Source organism: Capra hircus, chromosome 28, assembly GCF_001704415.2.
Source record: "Capra hircus breed San Clemente chromosome 28, ASM170441v1, whole genome shotgun sequence".
In the NCBI taxonomy this organism is placed as follows: domain Eukaryota; kingdom Metazoa; phylum Chordata; class Mammalia; order Artiodactyla; family Bovidae; genus Capra; species Capra hircus.
The window spans coordinates 6,431,055-6,439,235 of record NC_030835.1 but is presented as its reverse complement, the minus strand read 5'-3'; the positions used below and the strand labels follow the sequence as shown (position 1 = coordinate 6,439,235).

Below are 8,181 nucleotides of genomic sequence, written 5' to 3'. Positions count from 1 at the left end.
GTTTCCATTCTCAGCACTCCGGTGTGCCTCTTCCTTCCCCTCAATCTCAGCAAGATCTGCCAGAGCGTGTGGTTCTGACACTACCAGAGCAAGCACGGGAGGGCAGAGAACACAGATGGACTTAGAAATACAAACTGTTAGAGGTGTCTCCTCTATCGAAAGGTGGGAGAGGAGCCCATGGCAGACCCAAAGCTCAGACTACTCCTAACTTCTCAGGGTCAGGAGGTTGAATTGCCGGGTTTGACCACGATCAGGCGACAAATGTTGGTTCAGGAGGCCGGCTATAGGTGTTAGAGGCATCACAGGTTTGCATCCAGCAAAGGCCTGAGTCAGGGGGCAGAGAGGCAAGGTCAGTGGAAGGGGGCGGGTCCCGAGTGGGGGCGTAGCCTGGGAAAGGCTGGCGTGAGGGCGGGGGCGGTGCCAGAGGTGGGCCGAGGCTGGAGTCAGACGGCGGGGGCGGGCCCAGAGGCGGGGCCTAGCCGCAGAAGGTTCGCGCCTGCGCGTGGGGGGACCGGGGGGCGGGGCTGCGCGCGCGCGGTGTGCGGGCTCCGGAGGGCGGAGTCCAGGCAGGCGCCGGCCGAGGGAGGGGGCGCGGTGGCTTTGGAGTCCTGCGCTCCCTCAGGCCGTGGACGCAATGGTGGCTGCTGCGGGGCAGGTGGCGGGATCGGCGTGGATGTGATGGGCGGCCTCTCGCTTCACCTGCCGTCCTTGGGCCTGTAGGTCGCTGGGCGATCCATAGCCGGGCCGCGGCTGAGGAGGCAGCGCGACCTCCGCACGGTGAGAGCCGGGGTCGGGGCGAGAGCCGGGGAGCGAAGTCGGGGGCGGGAGACGAGGGGCGGCGAGCCCCCACGGCAGCGCTGAGCAGGGGGCGCGGTCCTGGGCCCAGACCTGGGCTCTTGGGATCGGGCTGTGGCGGCTTCCGGCCTCCTGCCTTCCGGAGGACCCTCTGGAGCCCCCGCGAGCCGCCCGAGGCCGGGCAGCTGTGGAGCGGGGAGGCCAGACGCCCCTCGCCCCGGGGGCTGTGACAGGCGCATCGGGGGCCTTGGGCCACTGGGGCTGCGGCCCTTCTCTTAGGAGAAATCAGGGGGAAGCTGAGATACCCAGTGATTTCAGTCAGGATGCTTGTGAGGGTTGATAGGGGAAAGTACCGGGGTGCCCCGAATGACTGTGGTTTTTTTTTTTTTTTTTTCCCTTTTTAAAATTACTGGGCCCAAACAAAGACACACCCTAAAAACACATCTTGAGGAGAAACTTTGGTGGCCCACACCGTTGCATAGGTTCAGATTCTCCTTTTCTTTTTATGCATCTGCTGTTTCTGTACATATATATTTTTAATGCACCTTACTCTTTTTTGTCAGGCAAAGGGAGAATGAATCCTTTGGGGGAGCGTTTGATGGCCAAGCTTGAGTTTGAATTTCAATAATTGCAAATTCATCTTTGTAGGCTACCCAGCCAATTAGGCTTGCTGTTCCTAGACTAGGCCTGAGCAGTGTGGAAATTACTGATGCAGGGACTCTTTGCAGTCCCAGATTGAAGTGTGTACGTTTCACTCCCACCGGTAAAATAACTGGAAGGTAGCTTTTTCAAAATAATATTTTGAAAGACATTCTTTTTCACCCCCCTCCCCAGCATTGAAATATTAATCGAACCTATTAATTTTGCCATTTTAAAATATTTCTTTTTTTTTTTTAAATTTCTTAAGTGTAATCTTTTAGACTAGCTTAAAGAGAGTTTGGTTGTGGCACTTCTTTAACCTAAAGGAATTTAAGATACTTGCTTTCTGCAGAAGATAGTCACAGAAAACATGGTTTATCTGTAATTGATTTATATATTACAAGAATTTAAGCATTCCTCCCTGTTTTGCGTGAAGTCAGACGTTAGATTCGTTTACCTCTTCATCTACTACTTCGTATCTTTAGTAGTTTCTTGCTCGTTTTCTTTGGTGATTCATCATCACTGACGTCAGATAATCTTTAGGTAACACACACAACACACACTTCTTGAACCTTTTAGCTGTAATTCATACTGTTACTTCAGCGTTGTATTAATATGCCATAGTAACCAACTGCTGGAAGCCATCCTGAACAGCAGGAGCTCTCCATTTAACAAAAACATTCGACAATTTATTCTACCTTTCCTCACTCGGACCTGCATTTTCTGTTTGACTCAACTTTGAATGGGGGAAGAAGGGGAGACTTTTAAATTTCAGGTTTAAAAATCCATCAGTGACTCTTCATAATTTGTATTTGATAAAAGTCAGAGTCCTTCACAGTTTCGGGTACTTGTCTATATTTCTGATTTCATCTTCTGCCATTTTGCCTGCCCTCTCTGTACAAAGACTACTTAGAGTTTTCTGAAGATGTCCTCTTCCTTTGTGGTTTTGCCTCTATTGAGAATTTACCTGTTGCCTCTATTGATAAGTCTTCTCTCGTAAACAACTTGCCCTTTAAGACCTGACCAAATTATCACCTCTGAATCTTGTCCAGACATCTTATCCCACTTGTCTCCACTGATCCATTAGTACATTGTACATTATGCAGTTAGTACTTGTCAATTGGTAGTTAATGATTTCTTAACATGTCTGTGTCCACTAGACTTTTGGGCTTAAGGGAAGAGACATTTGCAACTCCTAACACATGCTGTTGTATGGCACAGGTGCTCCCAAACTGTTCATTGAATGAATTTTTGAGGAATGCTCCTAATCTTGAATATAGTTTCTAGGCAAAGCATGTTAGCTACCTCTTTCCATGCTAGAAAACTTAGAAGAGATGACTGCACAAGGCACTTTAAAGTTTCTAAGAATAAAATCAAACTTACCGTTGCTAGTTAGGAATGAAACCCTATTCAGAAACCCTATTATGAAACCCTTTATTAAAAAAAAGCCAATATGTTTTATGACACAAGAATGACAAAGAGTATGACCAGTAAGGATTGCTGCTTTTTAAATTTAGGCCTTTATTTTAAGACAAATTTGGCCAAGGTCATGCAGGTAGGAAGGGACAGAACTGGGATACAGTCCAGGTCTTTTGACTATCTGTGTCCCCGGTTTCTTATTTCTAACTCTTGTTACAATCAGAGTAGGAGATTTTGAGAGGTTTGGACTTATTTAGTTAAGGGAGTCTATTAGTGGAATATTGAACTTGAAAGAATTAATAGATTATTTGGTTCAACTTTAAAGTTTTCACTCATTAAACAACTAAAGCCCCAAAGGGCAAGAACTCACTTGAGGTTACTTAGAGTTACTTGTATCCCACATCTCCTGACGTCATGCTTGTGTATTTTTCATCATTCCCTGGTGCTCTAGGGGAAAACGAGGAAGTTACCAACCTACAGAGGGAGAGCAGGTCAGCTTCAGCCTCCTGGACTGCTTAGCTGCCTGCCACTCCTGGGGTCTTAGCACCCTTGAGGCTAAGAAACATGATGATTCATTTGGGAGTATAGGAGAAACCTAATCTCACTATTCCATTTGTCTAGAGAGTTTTGGATCTCATTGCTCGACAGAATGTCCTATAATAAGTGGCTTCTGCTCACCATATGGAGACCCCACATAAAGTTACATTTTGATGGTAAAATAAGATTTAATAAAATAAGGTTGCAGCTGGCTAATAGCATGGTTAAAGTTACATGTATGGCTAGCTGTTTATGAGAGGAGCTATCTGATTACACCTACATGATAGGTTTTTTGGGAAAGTAAAATTGGTTTTATGCCTTTGAAAACTTAGTTTTGAAATGTGTACTTAGTATAATAGGCCTGATCAATATCAGCAGGCTACTTAATGGTCAAAGAAATAAAAAAAATTAAAATAAACTTAAAGTTTTTTCTCATTTATTTGTCATATATACACAATTTTGTACTGTAATCAAAGCATAGATATAGTGTTCAATATTTGCCTTCATATTTAATGTTTTCTTATTATGGTTTTTATGCATTTAAATTATTATACAGTGTTACAGTGAGTTTATTTATTTATAATTATTGGATATCTAAGCTGCTTCCCATTTTTCACAGGATGCAGTTAGTTAACTTGTAGAGGTCCTTTGTTTTGCTTCTTCCCTTTAGGCTAAAGTTCCAGGAAGAGGCTTATAAGGTTAAAAGGTGTAAAGGTTTTTGTCATCTTTGAAAAATATTGTCAGATTTATTTCTGATGGTAGTATTTATTTACACTGCTTCCAGCAGCTTGGTTGACCAGTTTTATTTTTTGCTTTTACAGGCTTTTGTTTTTAACTTTTTTTCCCCAAATGAGTATAAGAGTATCTGGTGTCTAAGATCACTGTTCACAGTAGAAAAGGAAGTGCAGTATTTTTCTCATTATATTTTCTTCTTTGTAGGATTGTTTGTCTTTTACCTATAAATTTACTGGAATCTTCTTACTAATTTTCTTTAGCACTTAGCCTCATAAATATATTATTCTCTTGAAAGATGTTTGTGATCCGTTTTATCTTTGTTATTTTTATTGCTGTAGACTTTCAACTTTAAAATTATTAAAATCATTGACTTAAATTTTTTTGTGTGAGATTTCATCTTTTGATTGTGAGGTCTCTGAGAAAAATGTCCTTCCACCATGTGATGCATATTTTTATTTTCTTAAGCTTGTAGAGTTTGTTTTGTTATATATATATCTTTAACAATAATATATGCAGTTGTAGTTACATTTAAATTATGTGGATTTTATACTAAAGAGAATCACATTCTTATGAATATCTGAATTTCCGTTGCTAAACCACTGTCTTTTTTCTTCTTGAACTTGAATAGGAAACAGAATGAAGCTAATATAGTTATTTTTTTAATAAATGGATTTTTTTGAAAAAATAAAGTAAATTTAGACCAAAAATTTCATGAAAGCAATATTTTAGTTAATTGAAATAGTTGTTGGTTCAGGATTAACTAGAAGATCATTTCTGATTTAACTTTTATTGTTAATCATTCTAAAATACATGAAAATAAAATTTGGTTATTTTCTTCCTTTGGGAGTAAGACAGTCTAGATAGATGAGACAATCTTGGCACCGGTACTTTGCTGGCACTTGAATAGAACTTCTTACTTAATCTTCATAATGATCCTAAGATGTGGGTTCTTTTCATATTTTCATTTTGGAAATGAGAAAGAGAGGTAAGGTGACCTGCCAAAGGTAACACAGCTAGTAAGTTGGGACGAGAACTCAAACAGTCTGCCTGCTTTTGAAGTTCTCTATTTGAAAAATATGTTATTTTCCCTGCTAAGGAGTTGAATTTTATCTTCAGGTCCTGGAAGCATATTAGATGTTTCAAAGCAAGCGGATGATATAGGATGTTATATCTTTTAGGGAGATGGCTGCTGTGTCATTGGATACATATTGACATATGTATATTGACATATTGTGGATATATATTGAATTGTGTTTCTGATAGGAAGTAGTTGAAATAGGTCTAATGAGAAATGAAGCCTAAACTGCAAGTTGGAAGTAGAGATGAGGGGAGGTGAGGGGATATTATGGAAATATATGGAGCTTAGTAACTGATAAGAGAGTGGGAAGCTGGAGTATTGATTTGGACGTTATCGAGTGTGGTAATGACAAATGACTGTGCTCACAGCACTTTGTTCTGTTTTGCTCATAGCACTGACTGTGATTTATTGTACCTAACTTGGTGACACAGCTACCTCCCCTGTTGGGTTATGTACTTGCCAAGGCCAGGAGCTGAGTAGAAGGCATGAGCTAATACAGGAAGATGGCAAGAAACTGAACTGGGGGTATGAAACATGAAATCACCAAAATAAAAAAGTGGCTGGAGGACGAGAAGCTCTAGAGAGTGGCAGCTGTCAGGGAGAAGGGGGAGAGCCATCAGTGCAGGACTAGGTGTGTTAAGGAGAGGGGAGTGTGAGCACTGAAGTGAATACAGAATGCCACCGCCGGCTGCAAAAGGTGTTGGTTCGTGTGCCCTCGTGTGATTTGCTGGTGGCCAGTGGCTCTGTGGAATTAAACAGTCTTTCCTTTGTTTCTGACCTTTTCCCCTCCTCAGTACCTTTTGCAGACTATACTGTGTCCTCTTCATAGCTTCTGTCATCTGCTTGCTGCAGGTGCTGTTGCTGGGGGCCTGACTCAGCCTATAGAGAGCAACCAATCAGAATGGTCCTTTCCTTTTAAGTGAATTGACCAAGCAAGAGCATGATAGGTGTAGTTGCTTGAGTTTTCAGTTCTTTTCTCCTGAGTTGGTTGCCTTGAATGCTTCCAGAACTACCTCTCTGACTTGGTTACTACCTCTGGTTGGTTGAGATTTGGAGTCATTTGGAAGCCAGAGGATTCTTAAAGCCTGCATCCATGAAAAAATTTCACATTTTCCACATCAATCAGAAAGTTAATTTGAAAATATTTAGATCATTTTTGAGGATTGTTGACCATCATTCTAAATAATTAAGAGTCTATGTTCTCTTTGTATAGTTCTATCATTATTTAAGGTGTGGGAACTTGTTTTAAACTTCTGTGATCCGTTCCTAACTTGCTTCATTTGTCTGTTTTTCGAAGAGTCACTTAGAAAAGGAATTTGTGCGTGATATCGTCTGCTGCCATTTGCTTCAGAGCATCCTTTCCTTCACTGTCTGCATTGTCCTTTCTCTTATCCTTTTGCCCAGTTTCTGTACTCGGTAAGTAGAATAGGAAGTGGAAAAGAGGGAAAATATGGGTGATTATTCCTCTCTCCCGCCTTTCTAGTTGTTACTCTTTTCCCTCCCCATTGCTGCACCCAGCTGTCCATTTTGGCATGATCTGCCCCATCTCTTCAATTCTGTGTGTGGTAATGGGAGATGCAAGGCAGCTCTTTAATTGAGGAATGCTGGATTTCTTAGGGTTTTGGTTCTTCTGTGATCTCTGTTTTGATGTCATATTGAAGAGCCTAGGTGACATCTTATATCTTAACAGATGTTTCGATTCCCTGGCAATCTACTTCTCTTTAAAATGGAAAAAAATAAGTGCAAGTCCTGTTTCTTTGAATCCCTCCCCCCTCCCTCCCCCCTCCCCCAACCCCCAACCCATACCCCTGTCCTCCTGTATCAAGATACCGCAGTCTTTTATGATGGAGTCCCTAGTGGATACGCTAGAGACAGTGAAGATAGGCAGTCACCAGAAGCTACTTTGAATTGTTGTTGTCATTATATTAATGAGACTTGGTTGCAGCCTGAGTGCTTTGGGGAAATTTGAGAGCTTTCTCTGACCATTATGTCTTGGCAGCCAGTGTTAGGGTTGGGAGTTACAGTTTTCTCAGAAGGCCATAGCTCAGAAAAGCTGGGACTATTCATAAGAGCTGTTGAAGTGTATGGAATGGATCTGGTGATATTTTCATCTGAATTGGTAGGCCAGCCTACAGGAAACATATCTAGGTGATATTTCTTTGCAGGGAGGCAGGGATGGCCATTTCTTCTTTTATTTAAAGAATTTATCTCAAGCTTATTTTAAGATAGTCTGGACTTGGCAGCCCTTATTTATAATTGGCATCAGTTAGAGATGTAGATTTGGACGTTTTTGTGGCTAGTTCTGCAGTTGACTTTTTTTTTTTTTTTTAATGACTTGAGGATTACTTCATGGTAAGGTTCCTCAGCCCAGACTTTGAGACCAGTTCCTGAATTTGGATTTTCTTCATTCATGCCATCTAGCCATTCATCAAATGCCAGCTGGGCGCTGGCTAGTAATGATGCAGTGAAGAAACATGTTTTCTGATCTTGTGGGAGCTTATATTCTAGTAACAAGGAACAGGAAGTCAACAAGTATATATGTAACATGTCAGTTACTTTTGTTGTTGTTGCTCAGTTGCTAAGTCATGTTTGACTCTTTTTTGTGACCCCATGAACCGTAGCCTGCCATGCTCCTCTGTGCATGGGATTTTCTAGACAAGAATACTGGAGTGGATTGCCTTTTCCTTCTCCAGGGGATCTTCCTGACCCAGGGGTTGAACCCCGGTCTCCTGCACTGGCAGGTGGATTCTTTACCGCTGAGCCACCAGGGAAGCCCATCAGCCACGATATTGCTGTGGAAAAAAGTGAAGCAAAACAAGATGGGAAGAGCATGCAGAGGGGTGCTTCTGTTTTATATAAGGTGGCTAGAGGAGGCTGCAGTGATGAGTGGTGAACGGAGGTGTGGAAGAAGTCAGGCTGTGATTAATTTGTGCTGATATTAGGGGAGGGAATTTGAGGAAGGTGAAATAAGAGCGCAG

At 42.1% G+C, this 8,181-nt stretch overlaps 1 protein-coding gene across 7 annotated transcripts in view; it reads left to right on the top strand.

Annotated features, from left to right (window-relative positions):
* The window catches only part of CCSER2 (coiled-coil serine rich protein 2), a 162,523-nt gene continuing 154,864 nt past the window's right edge, over positions 523–8,181 (top strand). For 3 of the 7 annotated variants that reach the window (XM_018042346.1, XM_018042347.1, XM_018042343.1), the window contains exon 1: positions 527–777. The gene's annotated coding sequence lies outside the window, so the exon portion shown is untranslated. Of the gene's footprint in view, positions 778–8,181 lie in introns of all 7 variants that reach the window. The other 4 variants (XR_001917397.1, XM_018042348.1, XM_018042344.1 and 1 more) reach the window with 2 other exon arrangements.